The 17,550-nt window shown below is 36.5% G+C and overlaps 1 long non-coding RNA gene across 3 annotated transcripts; it reads right to left on the bottom strand.

Annotated features, from left to right (window-relative positions):
* Positions 1-2,486: 2,486 nt before the first annotated feature.
* On the bottom strand, positions 2,487-15,914 carry LOC121993225. Of its 3 annotated transcripts, none has more exons than XR_006115135.1 (4): positions 15,226-15,914; positions 15,072-15,139; positions 14,457-14,516; positions 2,487-3,079 (listed from the first exon to the last, which is right to left on the bottom strand). It is a non-coding gene; the product is annotated as an uncharacterized LOC121993225 (long non-coding RNA). The 3 variants fall into 3 exon arrangements; XR_006115133.1 differs by lacking the exon at positions 2,487-3,079 and adding an exon at positions 13,141-13,430; XR_006115132.1 differs by lacking the exon at positions 2,487-3,079 and adding an exon at positions 13,447-14,125.
* Positions 15,915-17,550: the final 1,636 nt, after the last annotated feature.

Below are 17,550 nucleotides of genomic sequence, written 5' to 3'. Positions count from 1 at the left end.
GTCTTCATCATTCAACAGTACAGAATGTAACCCGCCTTTTCACTATTACCATCTAATGACTGCTTGATAGACTATATTAACAACTCCCTATAATTTTTTTTTCAGAAAACGCTAAGGTTCCTACTTCTTCTCCTTAGTATTTTCACACTTTCCATTCTTCTCATCTTCTTGCTCACCATGGTTGAAGCTCACGCGTGGTACACCCAATGCTCCTCTAACTTTACTATTGAGGATGCCTACGACCTCACCATCAACTATGGGCTTCCATCTTACATAGTTATTCCTAATGGCCAAAACCGCCCTCATCTTCCTTCGTCGAAGAGCATTGTTATCTTCAGAGAATAGGTCATAGCCGGATTTCACTTCCCCCTTCATCTTTTCTTTGTCGACATTAGCCAATATTTTGACATTTCACTCTATCAGCTTATTCCCCAATCCCTTCGCATCCTGAGTGGTGATGCTGTTATTTTTCATTTATTCAATGTTCCTCTTTCTCCCTGTTTATTTCACTATTATTCCTTCCCCCAACAAGTAAAGAATGCCCGCTTCGTTCTGAGAGACTTGATCAATATATCAGACTGGGTTGTATTTGTCTTGCCCGACTTTTTGTATGGCTAGGACATATAAGTCTGTCTGACTTTATAACCGGATGAGTTTACCTACATACTGTTCCCCGATAGTTGGTATGTTGTGGAGTGAGTCAATCGTTCCTGTCGGCTCCTAAGGTCGGTCGACCTCGCTCATGGTTGCCTTAAAATCTGGCTGGACCTGAGATACCAAATTCCTTGATTCGCTCGGCTTGAGGACTGACCGTCTCCTCCTAGCCGGATTAAAACCCGGTCTGGTTAAACCTAAGAACTTTAACACTAGGTGACTAATCCAGGCCAGATGAGGGGATATTACTCTTTTTAGAGTAAGATTGCCACATCATATTGACTTTGACTACCTCGTCATCTTGACTGTTACTACCACGTCACCTTCTGGGTCCACTCATCATAACCTATATCACCGTGCATAAAACATCATCCCCTCATGGTAACATGTTCCCATGCAAATAAAACTAAACAAAAAAGATGGATGTGGCCATGCTTCTTAAGCTAAGAGAAATCGTATGGAAGCGTATCAACTCAATACTTAACTGACACATGTCTCAACCTTCCCATCTTGTTGCCTATGGCACCATTATAGGTGGTATACCAAAATTATTGAAAATCTTCTATACCATGTACTGTATTGAAATTGTCATGCTTCAGAGGAGTACCTGCTCAGCAAACAGACAGGTGTTGGATCGAATGAGTGCGATAGAGGGGGGGTGACTATCGCGCTTTTAAAACTTTTCTTTTACTCGTTAAAAACAAAGTCATGCAGTAGAAAAATAAAGAATAGTTCAGTTACTTGGTTCGGAGCCTAGGTCGACTCCTACTCCAAGGTCCGCAATCCTTGATCGCACTGATAGGCAATCCACTAAGATTCTTCTTTCTGAAAACCTCTAAAAGAAGTAATGCGTACAGTATGCAATAATATAAGATTGTAACAACCTACTATCTTATATAAGTTTAAGTACAATGCACAAACAAAATATACCGACAGTATGTGAAGTTGAAGCTTGGTCGGCACTTGCTTGCATGTAGATGACTTGTAGAGTAGTAGCGTGAACAGCAGCAGTTAGCACAGAGATGAACTTTGAACTCCACAGATTTCATTACACAGCCTCGGACCTCAAGCTCTCTTTTATAAGAATCGTCGATATTCAGTCGACCGATCCCTGGGTTCGGTCGATCGAACCAACTCCTTTCCTTCCTGGTTGAGATCCGATGCTGATTCAATCTTCGGTAATTAATGACCATTAAGGGTTCGATCGACTGATCCTTCTATTCGGTCGATTGAATAGGCTCCTGCCCTATTCGTCGAGATTTGCCGAGACTTGCATTTACTATGCCTTTAATATTGATCTTTCAGTTGATCGATCCTCTGGTTCGGTCGACCGATCAGTGTAGTTTCCTTCGCTGCTGATCATTGTTGATTGAATTGATCTGTGCTAAGTCAACCTGGTTCGGACGACCGATCCCTATGTTCGGTCTATCGGTCAGGTCATAACCTGTAAAATAGTGTCAGACAAAACATCCCTGCAACACAAAGGTTGGCACAATAATATATAATGCATGAGTAATATTAGACAGTAGAACCTGTTTTGATCTCAACTTGAAAACCTTCCCGGTTTCTTTAGTTGGATCATCGACCTTAATTGGTTCCCTTCAAGAACTCAACCTCTCCGTTGCTCCTCCAGTTGTTTACCTCAACCTACCTGCCAAACATTGATCCTCCAGATGTTGTTTGGACTTTTCACTTAGCCTTGATCGGCTCGCCAGGACTTTTCTCTTGATCTTCGGTCCTCCAGACCTATCGATCATACTGCTAAGCGTTAGATCCTCTTGACCCACTTGGACTTTCACCTGGGCTCCACGATCTACTAAGACTTCTCCTGCCTATCCTCCAACTAGGTCTTCCCCAATTGAGTAAACAGCCTGCACACTTAGTCAACTTGTTAGCTCACAACAAGACTTAGATTGAACCTTTGACAACATCAAAACTCATATTTGATTATGGTGTAATTTGCACCAACAGATAACATCTCTCCCTTATGACAATATACGAAACCTGGATACATAGTCACATAGTTGTACAAGTATAATAACCTACAACCCACATAGCTGGAATCATATATAACCACGCAGGATAATAAGTAGCCCACACGGCTAGAATCATACACAACTATATAGGATAATAAGCAGTCCATACGGCTATAACAAAATATAGTGGAAGACAAAAGGTAGGTCACCCAAACCAAAACGACAAACTACGTGCCAATACGACTTAATCACAACAAGAAGCATAAAATAGTAAATATAGCCACAAGGATAAACACCAAGTCTAAGTCAAAAGTATTACAACACTGAATCCACTAAGAAATCCAAAGAAATGTAAGTAAAGCAAAAAAGACACCATAAAACTATCTGCAGATATGACGTAGGATCGGCAGACAGGTACTCCAAGCGACTCTACAATATCTATATGTTATCTGAGAAACATAAAAATATGAATTAGGATGGTGAGTTCGGGTGACTCAGCGGGTAATAGACATGATAGTGCATGGTCAATATAAAATATAAAGATCAAATCATACAGTCTTAGTAAAAAATAAGAACATGATCATATATAACATAATAAATGCATATAATCATAACAAACATAATGAATGTACATACCCAATATAGATCTAACACACAAGGTATAGAGATCAGTAAATTCACTATGGATCAACAATAGATTTGCTCGTAACACCTAAGCAATATAAATGACAACATATACATGTATGATAAATGAACATGTATGAACCATGGCAACCATATGCAATAATCATAGCTCAAGCAAATGTAATAATCATAAGTAAATGTAAATATATTTCCAAAATATGCACCGCACATCATATGGATATGAACATGTATGCGTCACCCCTACACTCCACTCTAGCAGTCACTCCATCTGAGTGACCAAGCGGGTAGGACTGTGACAATTGCTCACGTCTCCAGATACTACTATATCAATGTGGCCTAGACAGGCAGGATACAGAGTAGCTATTTAGCTATATAACAATGAGGGGTCACTTCCTGCACGACTCCAGCTACCACTACTTAGAATGGTTGAGCGGGCACAACAGGACAAGTTGAACCCAACTCCATCTACTACTCACCCTGAGTGGTCGAATGTGCAACAAATATGACTAACGACTCTCTCACACCACAAGGGTTAGAATGCAGTGCAATGATGAATATGATGTACATAATCATGATGCAGACACCATCATCACCAATGCAACAACACAATCAATATTAGTACCTCCAGTACATTATTCACCTATCACATAAATCTATAGATATGAATAGGTCCAACAAGTGTTTACTAAACAATAAATATAGTAAGTAGTAACACCTATAATATACACTAAACACGTGTGCACACTATAACATAGGTATAATCATCATGATACCTCTAATAATCACGTCAGACACATGTGCTCACCTAACATAGGTATAATCGACCATGGAAGGCACCTTCCATAGCCTTGAAGGTACCTCTAACATAAGAAAATTGATCCCGAATAGCTAGGTCATTATCTATGATGAAGTCTAATTTTATCCATTGGAAGACGCCTTCCATAGCACTAAAGGGGCCTTCGATAAACAATATGAAGATGTATTCTAATATGTGAAGGTGCATTGGGTACTGTTCACCCGAGACCTTTTTTATTCCTTTTATCCTGCAAGTTAGGTTAGTCTAACACGACAATATCTAACCTGTAAAATAAATTTTAGTACAATTATAATAAGGAGTATTAATTAATGTCCCAAGGTTGTTTTGATATGATCAAACAAGTTAGGTTAGGTCATGTTGTATTTAACCTCGTGTCGAAGTGTATAGGAACTTAGAAGCACAGGACGTCGAGCAAAAGACGCAGCTAGCGAGAAGGATGACACAGGAGAGAGCCGACGGGCTCGGTGCATCTGAGGGATAAGGAACTGCAAAAGAGTATGCGGGCGGACGAGAAGGAGGCGCGCGGTGTTTTCGAGGGACGAGAAGCCAGGAGCGAAAGCTTGCTCGAGAAGGTCGGATGTTGGGTTCGGGTGAGACCTATTTCGGATGGCCAAGATCACTCACCCAAGCAAGAGGAACCAAAGCGGAAGACCCGGACCGAGGCAAGCGAAACCGGAGCAGAAGACCCAGACTGAAAAAGTCAACATGGTTGACTTTCCATGTTTGGGCGCTCAAAATCAAAGTTTATCCGGATCACGTTTGACCATGATCCGTTGTGAAGGGGATAAAATTTTATCCCCCTCCAGGCGACTGGAACCCTTCCAAGCACCCCGACACAAGCTATATAAGCAGCCTTCCTCCCAAAGCTTTTTAACAACATGAAAGATCAATACAACACATGTATGCACTTCATTTTCTGTTTAGCTTTCTATTTATGAGTGTTCACTACTGTAAAGAGGCTTCTCCGCCAGAAAGATAATTGTTAGTGCGCTTTATCATCTTGGATTAACAACCTCCTCGGTTGTAACCAAGTAAATTCGTCGAGTCTTTGTCTTTTAGTTTCTTAATTATTTTTATATGCAAGTGTTCTTTTAATCAAGTTATTTGTTCGAGAAAGGTTGTTTTGTTTGATTTGTATAAGGGCTATTCACCCCCTCTAGCCGGCCGCCAAGGGTCTTAACAAGTGGTATCAAAGCAAGGACGCTTCAGGAGGACTAACCGTCGATCGAAGCACTGAATCGATGGTCGGACCAAGCATATACCCACCAAAGTTCGAGGGGGAGTTCGCGAGCTGGAAAAAGAGAATGTAAGTATTCTTTAAAACTAATTTTGAATTGATTTTAATAATGAAGTTTAGTTTTGTAGCACCCGAAGGTAAGGAAGAATACCAGTGGACGAAGAAGGAGAAAGTCGACTATGTGGCAAACAACAAAACAGAGTTCCATCTGCTGAGCGTCCTACCGCCACAAGAAGTCAACCAGATCGACGCCTACAACTCAGCAAAAGAGCTTTGGGAGAAGTTCCTTAAGCTGCACGAAGGGACGTCCGAAGCCAAGCTCACAAGACGAGACTTACTTCGCAACTAGCTCACCAACCTTCGATTTAAAGAAGAAGAAATCATTGCACCCCTTCACTCGATGATTAAGGAGCTCATCACCAGACTTTTGAATCTCAGAGAAAAGGTAAGCAACTGAGATTTGCTAAGGTGCACTCTTAATGCATTCCCTAGAAATACGAAATGAGCATCATTAGTAGATTCCTACTATATCTCTAAAGATTTTGAATATGTTACCTTAGAAGAGTTATTTTCAACTTTTGAAGTGCATGAATCGAGATGCACAGATTCAAAGAATGAGCCGAAGCACAATATTGCCCTAAAGGCAAAGATGGATGAACTAGATTCAGAATCTTCTTTCGACGACGAGGAAACGACGATGATGGTAAATCAGTTTAAAAAGTTATTTAAATATAGAAAATCTAACCATCTGTAGGGTAGAAAGAGAAAAAAAATCAGATGTTACCACTGCAATGAAGAAGGGCATGTTAAAGACAACTGCCCTAAATTGAAGAACAAGGACAAAGGCAAGAACAAGAAGCTCGTCCAAATGAACAAGCACAAAAATCTGAAGGCGATGTGGGATAAAACGTCATCCAAATCAGAGATTGATGCTTTCTCCAGACTTGCGTTAATGGCAACATATCAAGATGAAGAAAACAAAGCAAGCTCGCCTGAAATGAACATCGAGAGCATCGATGAAGAGGGAGTGACATCGGAAGAAAGCAGCACTTCAGTGGGAGCTACGGATAACGGGATCGATAAGATAAATTATGTACGATCTCTTCTGCCTGATAAGTCATTTAAGCTTATAAAATTTTTATCAAAGAATTGTTGCAAGCTTGAAAAGGAAATTAAAGAGTTAAAATTAATTCTAGCAAAATCTTGTCCATTAGAAGAATTTAATAAAATAAAATTAGAAAATGACAATTTACAAAATGAAATAAAGAACTTAAAAAATCATGCATGCTTGAATGTTAGAACTCAAAATTATAATAGACTATGCTAACATTTTAGATTTCATAAGGGACAAATTAGAAAAATTTCAAAGAAATTTGTTCCTAAAAATTTCATAATTAATCTAGTTGGCTGGAGCTTATATTGGGCTTCAAAATCTTGTCTAACTTGAACTTTAATTAGACTCAGCGCTTTCAGCGAGAAAATTAAATGTTTAAATTTCCTTAAGAGGCTTTATCTAGAAGGTAACTGTTGCTCCAATAACCAAAAAGGCCTAGTGCTTCGCCACAACCTGAAAGTCAATTAATGAAATAAAATATTTAATTGACTAACTGATAAAGCATTAATACTATAAATAGTTACTCAAATTTTTTTTAACTTAGAATTTTTTTAAAAAAAAAACTTTACTATTTTTTTGAAAAAGTTATCCTTAGATTTTTTTGGTATCCTATTTTTTATGTGATCAAAGGGAGAGAAGGGAAAATTAAGTCTAGGGAGAGGTAGTTTAACCCTTTTAAAATTTTTTGCACTTTAATTACAAATTTATTTCTTTTACTTTATGTTATTTTACCCTAACTTAACTTGGGTTGCTCACATCAAAAAGGGGGAGATTGTTGGTACCCTAAGGTTGTTTTGATGTGATCAAACAAGTTAGGTTAAGTCATGCTGTATTTAACCTTATACCTAAGTGTACAGGAATTTAGGAGCACAGGATGTCGAGCAAAAGATGCAGCTAGCGAGAAAGATGACATGGGAGAGAGTCGACGGGCTCGGTGCGTCTGAGGGACGAGGAGCTGCAGAAGAGTATGTGGGCGGACGAGAAGGAGATGCGTGGCGTTTCCGAGGGACGAGAAGCCAGGAGCGGAAGTTTGCTCAAGAAGGCCGAAAGTTGGATTCGGGTGAGCCCTATTCTGGATGGCTGAGATCACCCAAGTAAGAGGAATCAGAGCGGAAGACCCAGACCGAGGCGAGTGAAACTGGAGCTGAAGACCCAGACTGAAAGCGCCCAGAACCCTTCCGGGCGCCCGAAATCGAAGTTTATCTGGATCGCATTCGAGTACAATCCATTGCGAAGGGGATAAAATTTTATCCCCCTCCTGGCGATTGGAACCCTTCCAGGCGCCCTGAGCAAGGCTATATAAGCAGTCTTGCTCCCAAAGTTTTTTAACAACAAGAAAGATCAATACAACACTTGTATGTATTTCATTTTCTATTTAGCTTTCTGTTTCTGAGCGTTCACTGCTATAAAGAGGCTTCTTCGCTAGAAGGAGAATTGTTAGTGTGCTTTTTCATCTTGAATTAACAACCTCCCCGGTTGTAATCAAGTAAATCTGCTGAGCCTCTGTCTTTTAATTTCTTAATTATTTTTATATGCAAGTGTTCTTTTAATCAAGTTATTTATCCGAGAAAGATTTTTTTTGTTTGATTTGTGTAGGGGCTATTCACCCCCCCCTCTAGCAAGCCGCCAAGGGTCCTAACAATTAGTTCCTATCCTTACAAGATCAGAAACTAGTTAAGGTATCAGTTTAGGGATCCAAAATGGATCTAAACTCGATCGATTCCTATTGTCCCCTCAATCGGGGCGTATCCTCACTTAGTCACTCTCCTCCAGTAACTTACCTTCACTTACCAATTTATAATCGGTTGACTAGCCTCTCAACCCACCAGGTCTTCTCATCAATTGTCAAGTCCATAGACCCAACTGGACTTCATCCAGCTGTCAGGCCCTGTGGACCTAGCCAGACTTTTCGCTAGATATCAAGTTAGCCCTTTGACCTATCTGGGCTCCGTATCAACTATCGAGTCCTCAGACCTAGTTGGGTTTCATCCTAGTATCAGGTCATCTAGACCTATTAATCTCTGCATGCTCGATAGATGTATTAAATCTCAAAAATACCTAACTTAACTCACTTATCATTCATCAAAACTTGAGTTAGACCGTTAGTGCAAATTACACCAATAATCTCTCCATTTTTGATGCAATGATAATCTATGTTAGAGTTAGAAAAAGATATGCAATAATACTAATAACTGATTTTTTTCTCTTGATTATTTTAGTGTTAAGGGTTTTCAAGGATCTCCCCCATTTTCTTACTTAACTCTAACCCTCCCCCTTCGATATTTATAAAAAATGTACATATAAATAAAAAATGTAGGAATTCTAGAAAAGTAAGCATAGAAAGTAATAAAGCTTTGGCAAAACAAGTACAAATTTTTTAGGTTTATTGGAGGGAGGAGTTTAGTGTAGAAAAAATCTCACTTAATTTGAAATAGTGTTCAAAATTGGTAATAGATTTTGAAAGCTAACAATTGCATAAGTAAAGTTTAACAATATTTAAATTGTACACCAAGAAACTTTGCAAAGTAACTTTTCAAGATATTTGGAGAGTGAGTTATAAAATACTTTTTAAAATAATTTTCAAAATCAGTCATGTCGGAAAAACTTTTGTTAAAAGAAATTTCTAAGAATTTGACATATTTTCAAAAGATCCTTTAACAAAAAGTTTCAAACGAGTTTAAAGTATTTTAAATAAGAATTTGAAGTTGTTTGCAGAATACTTGAAACAAGAGGTTTTATCTTTGAAATATTTTCAAAATATTATAAGTATTTGTGAGTAAGAGAAAATTTCTAAAGAAAAGAAATAATCTTCAAACATATTTTTGAATATAAAAGTTTTAAAATAGTTTCAGAAGGTTTTCCTAAGCAAAATTTTTAGAAATATTTGCTTTGCAAAATAATTTTAAAAAAAACTTTTCAAAGTAAAAAAATAACCTTTGAATAAAGGAGATAGTTTGAAAAAGAATTTTTCTTTTCAACGCAGGTATCATAAATTTTGAAAACAATTTTGAGGGTGATTGTGAGATCATTTGGAAAGCATTTTGGAATGAAAATAAATAATCATTTTTAAGTATCCTCCCCCTGAACCTAATATTATTTAAAGAAAATATTCATATAGAAATTGTCCTTAAATATATAACTGTTAGTTACTATCTAACTACCAGACGATAGCAGTGTTCACTGGTTAGTAAAGTTAAGTAAATATATCCAATTATTGTTTGACTAAACTAGATTACTTAACCTGATCACTTTCATTTTGGTATTTTCCACCCAAACTTGTATTGATACACTGATATAATCATCCAAAGTCCAAGCAATAGGTCTATACAACTCACGTCATTCTAAGTTTTTTAATGTACAATCAAGGTAAACCTATTGTGTTTGTGAGATGCTCAATTTCTAGATCTATAGGAACATGCTTTCTATGGATTTGTTCTAATCAATTTTGAAATTCTAGAGAAATGAGAATTTGTTCTAATCAGTTAGGTATAGTAGGCTTCTTATGACACTTCTATAATATTTAAGGTCCATAGGTTTTCATTTGGATCACTATCTAGGGTTACATTAGTGGTCATTAGAGTTTTAGTATCTTTGGAGTTTTTTATTCCAAATTTCTTGAGTAATTCATGTATATTTTTGTTGATAAACATAGTTTCCTTTATTTGTTTGTTTGATTTGTAGACCTAGGAAGAATGTTAGTTGTCCTACTAGACTCATTTCAAATTCTTGTTCCATCAATGTTATAAATTCTTGTAAAAGTTTTGAATTAGTTGACCCAAATATTATATCATTTACATAGACTTGAGCTATAAAGAAATCTTGATCAATTATTTTTACGAAGAGGGTTGGGTCTACTTGACATTGTTTGAAGCTTTTTGAGATTAAGTATATAGTTAACCTTTCATACCAAGCTCTAGGAGCCGGTTTTAAACCATAAAGGGATTTCTTTAGTTTAAACATATGGTTAGGGTGTTCTAAGTTCTCAAACCCTGGAGGTTGACCTACATATACCTCTTCTTTAATTAATCTGTTGAGAAAGGTCAACTTTACATCCATTTGATAAAATTTGAAACCCTCATGGGATGTATAACTTAACAACATTTTAATTGATTCGAGTCTAGCGACAGGGGCATAGATTTCATCATAGTCAAGTCCCATAATTTGGCTGAATCCTTTTGCGACTAGTCTAGCCTTGTTTCTAACGACTTCTCCTTTTTCATTTAGTTTGTTTCTAAAGACCAATTTTGTTTCTATCAATTTTTTATGTTCTGGTAATGGAACTAGATCTTACACTTCATTTCTTTCAAATTGGGTCAGTTCCTTTTCCATGGCTAAGATCTAATCTAGGTCACTTAGTGATTCTTCTATTATTTTGGGTTCAATGTTAGAGATTAAAGTTATTTGGCTTAGGTTCCTAAACGCTGATATAGTTTGGACCCTTAGGTTTGGGTCACCAATTATTTGTTCAATTGGGTGGCTTGGGTTAACTCTTATGGTTCTAATTTGTTCATTTTCTTATAGTTGATTTTCTTCTTCGTATTCTTGATTTAGATTTTTTTTACTTGCTCCCCCTTGACTGGAGCTACATCTAACAAAATCAATTTGTTGAATCTGAGTTTGTTCTAAGTTATGGTTAGATTCTTTAAATTTTACATTTATGGTTTCTTAAATTTTTAGTGTATTTTTGTTATATACTCTGTAACCTCTACTGTTTAATGAGTAACCGATAAAAATTCTATATTCTACTTTTGAGGAAATTTTTTTAAGTATTCTCTGGTATTTAATATATAAACTAGGTATCCAAATACTTTAAAGTATTTGATATTGGGTATTTTATCATAATAGAGTTCAAACGAAGCCTTGTTATAATATTTATTTATTGTAGTTCTATTTTGTTCATAGCATGTTGTACTAACAGCTTCTGCCCAAAAGTATTTTGGAAGCTGATATTCATTCAGCATTATCCTGGAGGCTTTAAGTAGGATTCTATTCTTTCTTTCAACAATTCCATTTTGCTTGGGTGCTTTAAGACATGAAAATTAGTGATGATAGCTATTTTTTAGGCAAAATATATTAAAATTATGATTCTTAAATTCATCTCCATTATCACTTCTAATTTGTTTAATTGTTTGGTCTTTTTCATTTTTAGTTTATTTGCAAAAATTACTGAAGAATTCAAATGTTTCATCTTTATTTATTAAAAATTTCACCCAAGTGAATTTTGAGTAATTAGCTATTATTATTAAACAATAGAGACTCTCATTTATTGATTTGATTCCATGGAGTCAAATAGGTCCAGGTGCAATAGTTCTAGTATAGAATTTGTTTGAGTTTGATTTGTTAATTTGTGAGTTTATTTGGTTTGCTTTTTTTATTGACAAACATTACAGATTGTTAAATCTAAGTTAGATAATTTTGGTAAGCCTCTAACTAAGTCATTTAATTTTGTAGATTTTTAAAGTTTGTGTGGAATATTTTTCTATGCCAGAATCAAGTTTCTTCTTTCTGTGTCAAGTGACACTTAAGTGAAGAGATGGTTAAGTTAATTGCATAGACATTGTCCTTCCTAAACCCTTTTAGGTTTATGTTAGGGTTATCTATGTGCTTGATTAAGCATTCAGAAGATAAAAACATAATCTTATATCCAGAATCACACAATTGACTAATGCTAAGTAGATTGTATTTTAAATTATCAACAAATAATAGCTTTTTAACAATAAAGTGAGTTTTGAGTTTGATATTATCTATCTCAATTACCTTAAATTTACTGTTATTTCCAAAGAAATCATTTCTAGAATTTTGTATGTTAGTTGAGCAAACTTTGTGTGATCCCCAGTCATGTGTTTGGAACAATCACTGTCTAATATTCACTTAGTTTCCTACAAAAGGTGGAAGTCATTATTAATTAGATTTATTAATTTTAATTTAATTTAATTAAAAGGGAAGCTCGGTGCACGAAGCTCCCGCCATGTAGGGTCCCGGGGAAGGATCCATTGTACGCAGCTTTACCCTACTTTTTACAAGAGGTTGTTTTCAATATTCGAACCCGTGACCTTTTGGTCACATGACAACAACTTTACCATTGCGCCAAGGCTCCCCTACAATTTAATTTAATTTAATTAATTAATTAATTTAAATTTAATTTAATTTGCTTTGATTTAATTTAATTTAATTTAATTTAATCAAATTAAATTAAATTAAATTTAACTCCTTAGTTATCTCATCCAATCTATATTTTCAATTAGGGAATCTTATAATTTTATGAGATCAGTTAAGTTGAATTTCAGGGTTTGGTTTAACTTTATGTTAGATTCAAGTTTAGCTTTGAGTTCAACAAACAAACATTTTTCGGATAAACTTCTAAGCTATGGTGAATCACCTGGACATCATTAGAGTAACTACACCTTCAAATATTTTCAAATAGTCTTATCCACTGAACTTTATACAAAACTCTGGTTTAACTAGTTAGGATTAGTAAAAGGTAGCTTTAGTTAGTTCCACTAAGTCAAATGCACCAAGTCTGTCACGCCCCGAGGGTAAGGTTGTCCAACGAAAATCGGACAGCACCTCCCCTGTAGTAGTGACAAATAAAACCAGTATACATTGCCCCAAGGCTACTCACAAGCAATCTACAGTCCACACGGCTGAATGTAAATACAACCATGCATTTTATAAGCAATCCACACGGTTGAAAGTAAACATAACCATGCAGTTAATAAAGATCCCACACGGTTGTAGCAAAACACAGCGAAAATCACAATAAAAAAACACAAAACCACAATACAACTAACTACGAGCCAGCTCGGCTTGGCATGACAATATTAAACCAAATATAAGAAACTACAAAGTTGACCTCCATACAAAAGATACATACACATGAACAAGTCCAAAGCCAATAATACGAACGAAAGCAATAATGGAAGAAGTCGCTCGATGTGACATGGGACTAGCGGATAGGAACTCTAGGCGACTCCATAAATCCTTTACCTACTAGTTGGCGAAATAAATCAGTTCATGGGGTGGTGAGTACTGGGACGCAGCGGGTATTAGACAGATAGTGCATGAACATAATAAAGAACTAGAGATACAAAGATATATAGTCTCGTAAGGAAAATAGCAGATACTACATTGATATCATAATAAATGTCCATACCTTAAACCATATCCTAGGCTATAAGGTTAGGAATAGTACAGACCTGTTACAGTACTGCTCATAACTACAAGGGTAATATGTGATGTATATACATATTACCAATAAGTAAGCTAGTGTCTAAACACAAACAACAAGTATATATCTCAACATGTGTAAGCATGACAGCATAAGTAAGCAACAACAGCATAAGCAAGTATAATAACAATAACGTATGCACGGATGGTCACTCCCGCCCACCCCTCTATATCATAACCCCTGTATGGTCGAGAGGCCGAGTCAGTGACAGACTGTACACCACTCCAGCTACCACTATTCTCGAGTGGCTGAGGGGATAGTTGTATAGTAGCTAACTAGCTACGTCTACGATGGGGTTTCTTGCTGCTCACAACTCCAGCTATCACTACCCATGAGTGAGTGAGTGGGAGCACGAAAGGGCAAGCTGCATCTCCTCCAGCTACCACTACCCATGAATGGTCGAGTGTGCGGTGCGGCCCGACGACTCACTCACTCACAAGGGAGACGTGATCGCCTGCATGCATGTAATGACATGATATACAAGATGCAGCAGTCATCACATTTATAAAAATAAATCAGGTATGCTACATGAAGCCAGCATGCTCAATAAGATACATGAGTAAAAAGCAATCAAAATAGGTAAACATGGTATCTAGTATCCGCTAAATATCATAGATGGCAAGAAGAGACTGTATAGACATCAAATCGATTATCCAAAAATCGAGTGGATAAGTATCAAGCTCAGGAAAAATACGAGTGAAGTCAAGGTAAATATAACAACTATCCAAAAATATAGCTCATGCACTAAGGTCAAACTACTAAGAATCAAGGCAAGAAGTACCCACTTTCATATATAGATCGTGTTAAACCATCCCACGTCCAGACACTCGTCTCGAATCAACGTCCTGTAAAATCACATGATATACAGTTTAGCTAATCACATATATAACAATTAGCTAAACCCAAAACCTGATCCTAATTCAATTAGGTAACCATTTTTAATTCCACCTAATAATCCAAATCCAATTAGATGATACATCGATTCTTAATCCACGAATAAATTCTTTGATTATATTCTCACCAATCAATCATGGCAACCCCAATTAGTTAATGATTCCATTTTACACCATCATTTAATCCATGTATCAACTACAAGCATAATGAACCAATAGGATGATAATCAATCACGTCTATATTAGATTTAAGTATCCTTAAGCATTCCACCAACCAAATAGATTAAATAACCTTAATCAATCCACCATCCAAATATACGACTCAATTACATCTCAACAATAACATAATCATCCATATTCCACAATCAATCACCACTAATCATCATACTCATCAAAACTATTTTTCCAATCACTCATCTAATTAACCAAACCACCACATAATAACACATTCCAAATCTGATATCAATATATTTATTGATCAAATCAATGTTGAACCATGAAACTAACCTTAATAATCCCCTTCTGTCAATCCTTGGCTGAAGAAGGATAGCCACCGCAAATCAAGAACTCTAAATCTGCCAAATAAACCAAATTCGGACAGGTATTAATCCCCCATTAATCTCCATAACAGAATCTAAGAACCAGATCTAGATTTACTAACCAACAATTCAAATTCTAGGAAATGACATCGATCCAATGAAACAACCAAGATAGGATTCCATCCAGCATTAATCCAAATCTACACACTTATCCCAAATCCAAATCTATAGTCGCATAGTGAAGGATCCAGGGCTACTGTGATGTTGATCCAGTACAGAGGAGGGTAACGATGGCACTAGGGCACGACCAAGGACGGTGTGGCTTCAATCTTGGCATTGCAGCGTCATCGGCTCTCGAAGGCAGCCGAGCCTCCGATGATCGGGCATGCACAAGAGGAGAAATCGTAGTAGGGCAGCGGCAGCACTGTTTACAGGAGAGGACTCGCGGCGATGCCCTCACTGGTGGCAATAGCCATCGTTCTACTTAGATCTACGAACGAGAGAGAGAGAGAGAGAGAGAGAGAGAGGCTCCCTTAGCCCCTTTCATCGACTCCTCCCTTCAAGCAACGGTGGCGTAGAGCGGTGGGCGGCGTTGGTATGATCAGATAGCGCACGTAGACAATGGCGTCGAGTAGAAATCGGGGCAGGATAGCGTCAATGATCGCTGGAACAATGAGGATGGCTCGACATCAGGCGACAAAGAAGATGTGGAAGGGCTAACGGCCGGCGTCGAGCCGTGGTGGTCAGTGGTAACGAGAGGAGAAGAGGAGCGGCAATGGATTGAGGCTCGGGATAAAGGGGTGCGTGGGAGGGATGAGGAACTTAGGTTTATAACTAAGTAATAACATTATTACCTAAGTTTATATTTCAATCAACTCTCATTTAAGGGATATTCTAAATAGGCTTTCTCCGAACCAATAGATCCATCCCATTTAAAACGGGTCATCAGACCTCTGTTTAAATGCAGAAAATTTTTTAAAAATTTTTGAAAAATTCAATAAGATTATTTCTCTAATAACATTTATTATTTAATTGTCGAATCTTACAAGGTCAAAGTCATATCTTCTTAGACATGCATAGATAGAGCTTCCCTAACTTATTATCATCCAAAACTTCTCTAGTACTATTTTATCAAGTTAAACTTTTGTCCCTATTTAACTTTAGTCCATTACCCGGATGGGTAAACTATTGCTTTAAAGGTTCCAACTAATTTGGAGCCTCGTCCTGAATTATTGAACTTTAAGTTTTAGGTTTGTGTCGATTTGTTTTATAGTTATAATAGACTTGGTTATAGTTTAGATTAATTTTGTTTAATTTAGGTTTAGTTATTACTTTAGTTGACTTTATTAAATTTAGCTTAGAGAGTTTAATTTTTGAGATTAAAGTTGGGTTATTTGGTTTTAGATAGCTTAGAGACTTTATTTGATTGATTAAGTAGGTTAGACATACTTTTGGAACTCAAACTTTGGTTTAATTTTTATTTTAATTGACTAAAGATATAAATATTTTGTTAGTTGAGCTGGACTTGTATCTGAGTCCGAATTTATTGTACACAACTCTTTGTGATCTAAGTATCATATCAAGGTACTTGGATCGAGTTGTAAATTATTCTAGTAGTTGTTTTAGTTCAACTAATTTGCTTTTTAATCTGAAATTGTCCTCTTCAAATTTTACAACATGAGTTGGGATTTCAACTTGAATTGGTTCGATCATTGAGATTGATTTTAGTTATTCGTTAAGTGTTTTATTTTCTATACTTAGTTCGTTTATTTAATTTTCAGACATAGTTAATTTCCTTTGTAAACATATAATTATTTTTAAAAAAAATACTTAAAATATATTATACCGTGTAGAAATCTTCGAAAATAAGTACAGATTCATGACTCGATTCAAGTGTGAACCTATCTTCTGATTCACTTTTGGTATATATTTCAGTACGGTATATGAAAATGTCAATATTTCTTTCCACCTTAGTTTCCCCCCGTGATCGCAGACCCTGATCACGTGCTTTCAACTTTGATTAACCCGAATAGATAGACGGAGCGATTACCGTCAATTAATTTGATAAATATAAAAATTGAGAAGACAGCGGGATGGCGTGGCACCTCGCTGTCCGTTGGATGTTCCGCGTCCAAGTAACTGGATTGAATAAGAAAACGTGATGCAACCCAAACGGAACGGGTTTCCAAAGGAGAGAAGGAAATTACGTGGAATAAGAGAGAGAGGAATACGGCTGTAGACTCGGACGATAATGCACGAGTCAATTGTCGATTCCGTCGGAAGAGTTGTTGAATTGAATTTTCTTTGAAAATATATAAAAAAATATATATTTTTTAAAAACGATTCATATTACTTTTCTCGAGTTACCTTAATTGTTTCAGCTCCTGGTTCTGGAGTTAATTCCACCACTAATTAACAGCGAGCGAGATTAATAAACCCTGACGCTT

Source organism: Zingiber officinale, chromosome 6B (genome assembly GCF_018446385.1).
Source record: "Zingiber officinale cultivar Zhangliang chromosome 6B, Zo_v1.1, whole genome shotgun sequence".
NCBI lineage: Eukaryota > Viridiplantae > Streptophyta > Magnoliopsida > Zingiberales > Zingiberaceae > Zingiber > Zingiber officinale.
Note: the sequence above shows the minus strand (reverse complement) of the source record. Positions and strands in the feature narration are given on the sequence as shown.